The sequence below is a fragment of the Lutra lutra genome, chromosome 2 (genome assembly GCF_902655055.1).
Source record: "Lutra lutra chromosome 2, mLutLut1.2, whole genome shotgun sequence".
In the NCBI taxonomy this organism is placed as follows: Eukaryota; Metazoa; Chordata; class Mammalia; order Carnivora; family Mustelidae; genus Lutra; species Lutra lutra.
This window is the reverse complement of record NC_062279.1, coordinates 44,245,414-44,257,782: the sequence shown is the minus strand read 5'-3', so window position 1 is coordinate 44,257,782 and position 12,369 is coordinate 44,245,414.

Genomic DNA, 12,369 nt, shown 5'->3' with positions numbered 1-12,369 from the left:
AGGTTCTTTCCATAGTTTGGCTATTGTAGACATTGCTGCTATAAACATTAGGGTGAACGTGCCCCTTTGGATCACTACGTTTGTATCTTTAGGGTAAATACCCAGTAGTGCAATTGCTGGGTCATAGGGTAGTTCTATTTTCAACATTTTGAGGAACCTCCATGCTGTTTTCCAGAGTGGTTGCACCAGCTTGCATTCCCACCAACAGTGTAGGAGGGTTCCCCTTTCTCCGCATCCTCGCCAGCATCTGTCATTTCCTGACTTGTTAATTTTAGCCATTCTGACTGGTGTGAGGTGATATCTCATGGTGGTTTTGATTTGTATTTCCCTGATGCCGAGTGATATGGAGCACTTTTTCATGTGTCTGTTGGCCATCTGGATGTCTTCTTTGCAGAAATGTCTGTTCATGTCTTCTGCCCATTTCTTGATTGGATTATTTGTTCTTTGGGTGTTGAGTTTGCTAAGTTCTTTATAGATTTTGGACACTAGCCCTTTATCTGATATGTCATTTGCAAATATCTTCTCCCATTCTGTCAGTTGTCTTTTGGTTTTGTTAACTGTTTCCTTTGCTGTGCAAAAGCTTTTGATCTTGATAAAATCCCAAAAGTTCATTTTTGCCCTTGCTTCCCTTGCCTTTGGCGATGTTCCTAGGAAGATGTTGCTGCGGCTGAGGTCGAAGAGGTTGCTGCCTGTGTTCTCCTCGAGGATTTTGATGGATTCCTTTCTCACATTGAGATCCTTCATCCATTTTGAGTCTATTTTCGTGTGTGGTGTAAGGAAATGATCCAATTTCATTTTTCTGCATGTGGCTGTCCAATTTTCCCAACACCATTTATTGAAGAGGCTGTCTTTTTTCCATTGGACATTCTTTCTTGCTTTGTCGAAGATGAGTTGACCATAGAGTTGAGGGTCCATTTCTGGGCTCTCTATTCTGTTCCATTGATCTATGTGTCTGTTTTTGTGCCAGTACCATGCTGTCTTGATGATGACAGCTTTGTAATAGAGCTTGAAGTCCAGAATTGTGATGCCACCAACTTTGGCTTTCTTTTTCAATATTCCTTTGGCTATTTGAGGTCTTTTCTGGTCCCACATAAATTTTAGGATTATTTGTTCCATTTCTTTGAAAAAAATGGATGGTACTTTGATAGGAATTGCATTAAATGTGTAGATTGCTTTAGGTAGCATAGACATTTTCACAATATTAATTCTTCCAATCCGGGAGCATGGAACATTTTTCCATTTCTTTGTGTCTTCCTCAATTTCTTTCATGAGTACTTTATAGTTTTTCTGAGTATAGATTCTTTGCCTCTTTGGTTAGGTTTATAAAACCTGGTTATATTTAACCATAAACTTTCAAACCTTATTTGGCCACAAAATGACTTAATGTTTATGAACACCTGTATCAGTTGGGGCCCACAGGAGACGGCTGGTACACTCAAATGGAGATAGTGTAAAGAAGTTTAATTTAGAGAAGAGCCAGGTACAAAAGTATGGGCAGGGTGTAATGGACAGGGTGTGAACTGGGACCGGCAACAATGGAGCTGCTGGCACCAAGTCCTGAACAGCAAGGAAGGCACAGGGAATTTGGCAGATCACATTTGTCATCCTTGTCAGTATCTTCCCAGAGTTCCCCGCTCTGTATCTCCACCAGCCTTACATCAGTCCTGGGTGGGGCAGGGGAGGATGGGAGGGGTTGAGAACTAGCTAATACTAGGACTCTACAGCCCTGATTGTTAGATCCTGGGTTGATCCTCACTGTATCTGCCCCCTGACACCTGCAGGAGGTGGGTGAGGAACTTCAGCAGGGCCGTGAGGTCTCTTGTTCTCCAAGCATGCTCTTAGTGGCATGTTCATAATTTCCAGGGTGGAAGGAGGAGTAAGAGGGGTTTGCAATCTGATGCCCAGTCCTAGACAAGTAGGATCCCAGGACAGAGCTCAGTCTGAGGTTTAGTGTCCAAAAACCTGGCTAGAGCACTGGAATAGGAGTCACTTCTCTCGAAGCCCTGGCCTCTGGAGCCAAGGGTGATGCTTAGGAAGCAGCATCCTTACCAGCAGGTAAGTGGTCAACTTGGAGAGATGAGACAGTGAGGGGCGCTCTGGATGTAAAGCAAGGGGGCAGAAAGCAGGACCGCTCCACCGGAAGTGGGCCAGAGAAGGTGGAGCAGGAGCAGCTGTCTGGGTTGGAGTTCCTGGTTGCAATGAGCTTTGATGTACTCTTTGACTAGCGTGTGGGCAGTAGAAGCACTCGGGCTGCTGGAATGGAGGGTGCTCATGCTCATTTTCATGAAGTTTCCCACTTCTGCAGGCAGCTCTCTCTCTCCTTACCTCTGCCTTGTTCTCTCTGCCTTTCTCTTTTCTGTTCATTTCCCTTTCTCCTGTCCTATTCCCCACCTCCACCTCTGCCTTCTCCTGAATCTTGCAGTCTCTCGTTTCTTCTGTGTTTTAGTGTCTTCTCCTTTTCGTGATACAATTTTTGGGTTAGGCTGTGCTATCTATATATTTTAAATCCCAGAGGTGTATCTGCTAATTGTATTTTTAGGGAAATAATTATGCAAGTTAAGATGATTAGATAATGAAAGTGTTCTCTGGGGCTGGCCTCTTTACAAAATGATGATGGGATGGTGATGGGAATGGGGATCATTTCTACTTAAACTAGCACGATGGCACAGCTTTTACCAGAACACTTTAGAAACATCTGGGATGCAATCAGATCCAGAGGGCTATCTCTGGGAGTTGGATCCTGGGAAAAAGAGTGGATATTTGTGGCCTCAGGAAGGCAATGATCAGAGAGCTCTATGATGTGGCTTGGGACTTACAACCCCATAAAATTCCTACATCCGTATGAAGATTTTGAAGACACTGGAGTTTCTGAAATGTGTACCCTTGTGCCTGTGTGTGGCACACACACACTCACACACATACACACACTCCTATGGCTTCCCTCGGGCAGAGGATTTTGTAGATACTAAATTGCTGAAACACATCAACTCTGGAATTGCTTCATTGCACACTAATGGTGGCCGTAAGCTTCCTGCTCACTCACTCTTGACATATAGAAAGCGTTCACAAGACACATGCTTCCTTCTCTGGGTCTGTTCATGAGCCAGCACTGGCTGCCTTGCAGGACCCTCCTGGTACTCCTGGGCCATCACAGGTGCCTGCCTTCCTTTGCACCCAGCAATGTGCCAGCTTCTCTAGGCAGGCAGAGATGGAGTTGGAGTGCTTTTAGTCTAAGGCCGGTGAGCACCGGAAGCGGTGGTTGTGAGGGGAAGGGTCTGAGCTGGGAGGGGACAGAGGAAAAAGTTCAGATCATGCTGGGTACCTGGGGGAGTGGAAAAGTGGGACAGGGAAAACGTGCTTCCTGCTGGGGAATGGAGGGTCTAAAAGGAGTAATTGTGGAGAAGAGTGGAAGGGCAAGGGAGACTAATTCTGGGGCCTGTCATTTTGCAATTGGAGAATTCAATGCTCAGGAGGTGAAATTACATGCCTGAGTCACATGGTCAGCAAATAGGGGGCAGGGATTCAAATTCAGGTTCACGGTCCTCACACTGGTCCACTGTCCTCACATTAGTCTACTTTGGTCCATCCTGCCCGGGGAATAGGACTGCAATAGGGTGTAAAGTTAAACTAATCTCCTTCATGACCTCGAGAAAGGTGATCCCTTAAAGACCCTTAGGACAAGAAGTACCCACTGAAATGCACACTGTCACTAGGAATTTGTGATCCATTCCAGGTTTTAACCACAAGAGAGGAAGCACATTCCTTTCCATATTTAACTAGACGTTCTTTCACTGAAACCTAAGCCCTTCTGCACCGTCCACCTTCCCGTAACCCATGCCCTGTCCCTGTTGTCCCACAGACTCCTTAGGCTTTAGGTCAGTGCCCTTCGTTGTTTGACACAGGTAGCAGAGGAAGAGAGAGGTTTTACACCTAGTGTGACAGGAGAGATGCATTGCCAAAGACACAGTAGAAAGAGGGAAAATGGCTCAGATAACAGATTCTCATTCTTCTGACTTATTTTGTTCCCCTGACTCATTTTTAAATTGTTACAGGCACAGGAACAGAACAGCCCCAGTTCAGGGGTACTCCTGATTTCAGTGTCTCCTCCCCCTCAGCCTCCAGGGAGGAAAACCACGGGGCTGAATTCTTCCATAAAGTTCTGTCCTGGTCCTGACCACTCACCCACCTTTGTAACATTCCTGGTGGTGGTCCCAGACCCCTGACACATTCACTGCAGGCAGTTGCTGGGTTCAGCAAATAAAAATATGCAACACTCCACTGAATACGAATTTCAGATAAAAACCAAATACATGTGTAGCTTAAGCGTGTCCCATACAATATTTAGGACACACTTGCACTATGAAACTGTTTGTGCTTACCTGAAAAGGTTTATTTGGAATATCTGTAGCTAGAGATGCCATTAGCATGGTTTCACCTGATTGAGTTCGGCTAGATCAGAGTTACAAGTCAAACACTCCAAGAAGTCAAACACCCCAGGGCAGGTTTGCCTCCTTAGTCTAGACTGAACTACTATGTCTGCAATATCAAGTTCATGGAAACAAATGCACAGATGACTTTATAGAGCCCTTTTCATAGACTTCTTTTTTCTCTGTATCAGCGAGTGAACATGCAAAATAATGCATGTTCATTGTTAAAAATTGGAAATTATGAAAGACAAGAAAGAACAAATGTTGGTGAGGATATGGAGAAAAGGGAAACCTGTGCCCTACTGTGGGAATGTAAACTGATCTGATCACTCCAGAGGTTCTTCAGAAAAATTAAAAATAGAAATACCAGATGATCCAGCAACACCACCACCAGGCATTTACCCAAAGAAAACAAAAACATTAGCTCAAAAAGATACATAGACACCATGTTTATTGTAGCATTATTTAAAATAACCAAGAAGTGGAAGCAACCCAAATGTCTATCCATAGACGAATGGATAAAGAAGATATGGTCTACATATACAATGGACTATTACTCAGCCATAAAAAGGAGTGAGATCTTGCCATTTGTGACATGGATGGACCTAGAGGATATTATGCTAAGTGGAATAAGTCAGACACAGAAAGACAAACACCATATGATTTCACTTGCACATGAAATCTAAAACCCAAAACAAACAAACCAGACTTTTTTTTTTTTCAAATAGACTCTTAAATACAGAGAAAAAAAACTGGTGGTTGCTAGAGGAGAGGTATGGGCAAAATGATAAAAGAGATTAACAGGTACAAAATTCAAATTATAAAATAAATAAATCATGGAGCTGGAAAGTACAGCACAGGGAATATAGTCAATAATAATGTGATAACACTGTATGGTGACAGATGGTAACTACACTTACCGTGGTGAGCACTGAGTAATGCATAAAATGATCACATCACTATGTTGTACATCTGAAATGAATACAACATTGTGTGTCAATTATACTTCAATAATAAAAATTTGGAAATTATAAACCAATTAAAAAAACAAACATTCACTTTAATTGCAGCATATAGATTCTAGAGCCAGAGTTCAAATTTGAGTTCAAATCCCAGAACTTACTAGCTGTGTGGTTTTAGGCAATTTCCTTAACCTCTCAGTGTTTTAGTTTTTCAATCAGTAAAATGAAGGTAATAATGGTGATTTAAGTGAGTTTTTGAGGATTAAATGTACTTGTATGTGTTCAGTTGCTTTTAAAAGTACCTCTACTATAGTAAGCCCCATATAAGCATTTGACAAAGTAAAATAAAAAAGTTCATCAGCCAGAGATAAGTATTATTGATGCCCTTTTCTATGCGATTACATATGCATTCTATTATACAGGTTCATACCATAGGTTTTCATATTGTGGCTGATTGCATTTTCCAGCGTTGGACATGCCAGTTCTTCTGCCTGACATGTTCTTCTGTAATGTGGTCTGGACACTTCTCCATCAGGAGGTGGAATGAATTCCTCTCCCCTTGAACCTGGACTCAGTTGTCCAATCAACAGATGTGGTGAAGTGATCTGCTGGTACTTCCAAGGCTAGGTGAGAGGAACCCATTTGTTCTACATCCCTTCTCTGACACATAGCCTCTTGGGTATTTCTTCTCACAACTCACCCCCATGTTGGGGAAGTCCAGGCACATGGAGAGCCCTCCTGTGGGTGTTCTTCTCAGTGTCCCAGCTGAGTGGCCTGCTGGCAGCCAGCTTTGCCCAACAGCTCATTGGGTGGGTCAGCCTAGCTGAGCCTTCAATGACTGCAGCCCCAGCTGCCATCTGCCTGCAGCTGCAGCAGAGACCCCAGAGCAAAAACCACACAACTGAGCCCAGTCAACTCATGAGGATGTGAGGGATGATCATCAATTACTATGTTATTACCAAACAATTAGTGTCTGGAGCCACTAAATTATGAGATGGTTTATTATGCAGTGATAGAGAACTGGAAATATATTAAAGGAAAATAATCGAGAGCCTAAATTTTAAATACGGACAATGGGTCTTCTGGCCACAGTTTCACAATTACTTTCACACAATTACTTTCAAGGAAAAGGACATTTTCGAGCTGCCCTGACTGAACAAATATATTCCATTGTCTTTGGACAAGTTAATGACAGCCAGGCGTGAGCCTCAAGTCATTTGTGCTTGAAGGCAACTTAAGAGATCAACTATAGTTGTTTGTCTGCCCGTTTGCTTGACAGATGAGAATCAGGGAGGTGAGGTGATTTCCTCAAGGCCACCTGGGCATATACAACAGAAACTGGGCTGGACCCCAACTCTCCTGACTCCTAGTTTAGTGTCTTTTTATTGCATTGTGCTACTTGTTTATAATGATATTTAGGGGCAGGATAGAATTGGGAGTTTCCAAAGGCCTGATGAGGATGATGAAAGGATCTGGGTTCCCAAAGTCGTTTGGACTCCTTCACAGCTATATCCAGCTCTATGCTTCTGGAGAAAACACAGCTTCTTTAAAAAGTGCCTTTTCATGTTCTCTGGTGAGGAACATGTGAACTGTCATATGTCAAGGTCAAGTCTGTGGGGAAAGGGCTTCGTCAGGGGCTGGGGTGGTGGCTGTGTTGAAGGGTCAAGAGAAGTAAAAGGCCTCAAGGCACCCCATTGTCCTGGGATTGAGAGGGTCTGGCAAGGGTGAAGCCTGTGGGAAGCACGTGACAGTTGCACCTGGGGCTTTCTGCTTACTACCATTCTAAATGAGTGGTTCAAATTCAAAGAATAGTAGTACTTGGCTGAAGGAGGAGGCAGTCATCATCATCCCAAGAGGAAGGAGACATCTGAGAGAGGTGTTCAATGAGGAGAGAATGTCAAGATGCTTGTGATGAGCTGGTCTGTGTTTCCCACAATTCACATGCTGAAGTCCTAATTCCCATGCCTCAGAATGTGGCCTTATTTGGAAATAGGGTTGTTGCAGATTTAGTTAGTTAAGATGAGGTCATACTGGAGTAGGGTGGACCTCTCATCCAATATGATCAGTACCTTTTTATAAAGGAGAACTTTGGATACAGACACGCACATAGAGGTTACATGAAGATGAAGTTGGAGGTTGGAGTAATACTTCTATAAGGCAACAAACACTGAAGATTGCTAGCACATCACTAGAAGCTAGGGGAGAGGCATGGAACAGATTCTCCCTCAGAGTCCTCAGGAGGAACCAATCCTGCCCACACCTTGATCTCAGACTTGCAGCCTCCTGGACTGTGAGACAGTAACTTTCTGTAGTTTAAGCCACCTGGTTTATGGTACTTTGCTGTGGCAATCCTAGGGAAAAAATACAATGTTATGTAGTCAAACATAGAGTTTTGAGATGAAAATATTAGATGAAAGGGGCGGGAGAGTTAATTGTTTGGAGGAGGGAAGGATGGGTAAGGGTGACCTTAGCTGATGGCAAACTCCAATGGGAGAATCATAATGTAGGCCCCTGGGATTCTGGAACAAAGTAATGCCATCTGCAGTAGAGAATTATGCACCCTTTGATGAATAGTTCTTGGCATGTTACTGGATCCTGGTAGAGACAGAGCACTTAGCCATAACCATCAAGTGACAATGCATCTGGAACTACCTATTATGAGCTGAGTTCTATCAGATCTGCCAAGTTATAAAGTCGTACAGGTCCGGCAGGCATCCATTGTGGTATGGAAATAGTACACCTGGAGTTGAATCCAGGCAGGACCAGGGTGCATGAGTAATGTGCAAGCTTAGGTAGCCCAGACCTCCTCCCAGTCACCCACCACAGTTGGGCCAATGTCCCTTTCTGATTTGTGCTTATGGCCATACAGGAAATTCCCGTATGTCCAGCTAGAAAAGAAGGAAAAAGCCTGAGCTTGGTTTAGCTCAGTGCATAGGTACAAGTCAAAAGTAGACAGCAGTTGCGTTTCCCCTATGCTTAGGGCTGGCCTTAATAAGCAGTAGAGCAAGTGTTCCCAATGGGTAAAGTTATAAGTGATATACCTGATGTTTTTCTTTGTAGGGAAAACAGTAACCCAAGGTAAGTGGCCATGGCCTGGTCGAGTCAGAATGCAAAACGAATAGAGGATCATAGGCAAGGGAGGGTGGGGTAGAGACGTGGTAGACATGTGGGAATGGGCACACTCTGTGAAGATTTTTGTATGGCACTCACCAGTACGTGTATTTGTATTAACCCTCACCAGTAAGTATCCACCATCAACTGGACAACAAAGTAGGCTAAATGACTTGTTCTGTTGACATTATCCAGCCTTCACCACATGCCACCCCAGACTGGCATAGTGGGCCCATGGATGGAGCAGCCACAGTGTCAGAAAGGAAGAACATGTGGCCCTAGCAGCATGGACTTCCACTTACCAAGACTGACCTAGTTACTGCTCCTTCTGAATGTCCAAACTGTTATCAACAGAAACCAATTCACCAAGGCCCCATTCCTCAAGGAAATCAATTGGCCACTTAGTGGCAAGTTGACTACACTGGCCCCCTTCCATCCTGAAAAGGTCAGGTGTTCCCTTTCGTAAGCACAGATACCTTTGCTGGGGACGAGTTTGCCTTTCTTGCCTGCAAAACTTCAGTTTGCATTACTATCTAGGTACTTATATACATTGCCTGATCTCGAGATATGGTATCCTACACAGTGCAGCATCCAATCAGAGGATCCACCCACATTAAAGAGATTGTTGGAGTGGGGCTGTGACTAGGGGATACATTGGTTTTATCACATAGTGCATCACTCAGAGGCACTCATCCTCATGGAATGCTGGAACAACCCTCTATAGGCACAATGGAAACCCTAGCTTAGAGGGAACATTGAGAAGGGCTTGGGTCATCATCCAGGATGTAGCATTTACTAAATCAGTGACCCTTATATGGTGCTATGTCTCCAATAAGAAAGATGCAGGGTTCCAGGACCCAAGAAGCAGGAAACAGGGGCAGCCCCATTTGCCATCATGACCCACAGGGAGATGTTATATGCCCTACAACCTTGGGTTCTGCAGGGTTGGAGGTTCTGATTGCTGAAAGGGTGTAGACTTGCTAGGGGTCACAAGGGACCATTGAACTGTAAGTTACAGAATGCTGCCAAAGCACTTTGGACTCACTGAGCAAGGAGAGGAACCATTATACTCACAGGGGCAAATGACCTTGATCAGCAGGAAGATGCAGATCTGCTTTTACACAATTAAAGCAGAAAGGAATCCAGGTGTTATGGGCTAAAGTTTGTATTTTGAATCCCTGACCTCTAGAGTAGCTATATTTGGAGAGGAGTCCTGTAAAGGTTAAGAGTCATAAGAATGGGGCCCTGATCTCATAGAATCATTGTCCATATAAGAAAAGACATCGGAGAGCTTTCTCTCTCTCTTTGTACACACACATTGAGAAAAGGCCATGTAAACACACAACAAGAAGGTGGTTGTCTGTGACTTAAGGGGAGATCTCCCATCAGACATCACCCCTGTTGGTACCTTGATCTTGGACTTCCAGTTTTCAGAATTGTGAGAAAATTAATTTCTATTTTTTAAGCCACAAAGTCTGGCATTTTGTTAGAACAGCCTGAGCAGACTAACACATCAGGAGATCTACCTTGGTCTCTCTTGGTGCTCCATTTCCTCATTGTAAGTATGAATGAACATATGCAATCAGAGACCCTGCCCTAAGATGAGTGATTATTATGGGTTCATAACCCCCAGGAATGAAGTTTGGGGTTATACCCCCAGGTAAGCTACCAAGACCTGCCAAAGTCTTGGTGAGAAATAGCTGAGGTTGAGAAAAATTTAAAAGGGGTAGTGGAGAGGAAATTAGTTGTGGTTCCCTGGTCAATTGCAAAGAGGGGGCAATAATTCCAAAAATGGGACACTAATCTTCCTCTTCTGATTCTTCCTCAGGAAGAAACTGCCAGTGGAACCATGTAAGAGCTGGGGTCCAAATCAGTATGAAGTAAATGCGCTTGGTGCAAGAGGGGACTGTAGTGGTCATGTGAATGTGCCTTCTGGATCTCCAACTACAGGAAACCAGATGACCAAGTGTGCCAGTTGCTGTGCTGTAAAATCCACCATCACATTTTTACCAAGGCCCCACTTGCCATGGGTTACTACCAGTCAATGAATGAGTGTGGAATGTATGGTAAGGAAGGTCCATTCTTGGATGACACAGAACTATCTGATGACTGCCACTGGCTTGAGGACTCGTGATCTTTCTTTAGACTGTATCATCCTAAGGATGCTTCCACCTTCTATTCCTCTGGCCTTCCTTTAGGGTTAAACTGGCATCATGGTCCGGCTGTTCTTCCAGTCTTACCTGAGTCCCCTTCCATTTTCTCTTAAAAGAGGATATTTCCCCTAAAAAATCCTTGCAAGTTTAATCTTCTCTTGACATCTTCTTCTCAGGGAACCCAGGAAAACAGTCTATTTAACCCTTCTTCATACTTCTGTAAATGGACATTTTATTAAACATCTCTTCAAACATCCCAGCTAAGAGTGACCTCTGTTTTCTGCTGGGACCTTGACTGATACAGATCATCACGAACCATAAATACTATAGCATTTCAGAGAAGAGAAAGCAGTGTTAGACTTTGTGGTGAGAATAAGAAACAAAGAAGTATGTTCTGAAATATGGGGTAGATTTGGGGTTGGAGATTGGCATTTCAGATAGGGGTGTGTGCGTGCGCGCGTGTGTGTGTATGCTCAGCATAAGCAAAGGTATTAGGGAAGAGACAAACACTGACAATATGATCTTTCCAAGAGTTCACACTTTTTTCCCAAGGAGCTCCAACTGTCATACGAGAGGAAATTCATTAAAATGCTCATTTCTCCACTTTCACTGCTTGGGATCCCAGCAGAACCTTCATCTTTTCCCTGTCACCTCATTGCGTGTGTCTTTCTCTGTGCATCTAAGAACTCTTGTTCAACCAGAGCAAAAGCAATTGTTGAGGTCAGATGGGAGTCCAAGAAAAGCACATGAAAAGCAGGGAAAGGAAGACAGGAAGAATGAGTGCCTTGAAGTTCTGGGCTCAAGGGCTCAGGGATCTGACACTGAATTGGGATAGCTCCACTTCTTAGGAGCCAAAGAGCCTAGTAGTTTCCTTCAGAATTCAGAGGGTGAGGGAAGGTGGGTTCGGCCAGGGGTATAGAAAACAGAGAGCCAGGGAATACACAGATATTCAGGTAGAACCTTCTATAATTCAGATACTTTTAATCCAAACTTTCTTACTAAGGTGGGGAAAACTGTATTCTGTTTATTCATTCATTTAACACACATTTACAGAGTACCTACCACATGCCAGGAACTGTTCAAGGCACTGAGGATACACTATTAAACAAGACAGATGAAAAATCCCTCTCCTGATGGAGCTTGCATCCTAGTGGGGGAAGGCAGACAAAAAATAGGTAAACCAGTAAAGTAAATAGCATAGTCAGAGGGTAGTAAGTGCTACAGAGTAAAGCAAATCAGGAAGAGGAATAGATTGTGCATGCGTCTGGTTGGGCAGCCAGGGAAGGCTGTGTGGGCAAAGTAACAAAGAGCAGGGATTTAAAGGAGGGGAAGGAGCCAGCCCTGTGGATTCCTTGCAGAGTGGTTCATGCCACAGAAATAGTACAAAGGCCTGAAAACAGGGCTGGGCTTGGTGCTCTCATTAGCATCTGTCTACTTAGCATCTCTGTAGTTGTCCTCTTGTACACAGGCTGTGTGTACAGTCTCCAAGTTCTAAGGGTTCGCTCCAGACTGCATTAATGTCATCTAACTGTAGCATCGAAGAGGCACCAGTGGTAGGACAAAAAGTTATTTCTCATTATGACATCAAGCCTGAAGTCCCATATCTCGTGACCTGCATCAGGTTCAGAAGCAGATAAGACTTCTCAAGTATGATTCCTCTGGGGCCCTCTCTCTTGACTCAGAAACTCTGAACAACTACAAGACAAGTAGAACCCT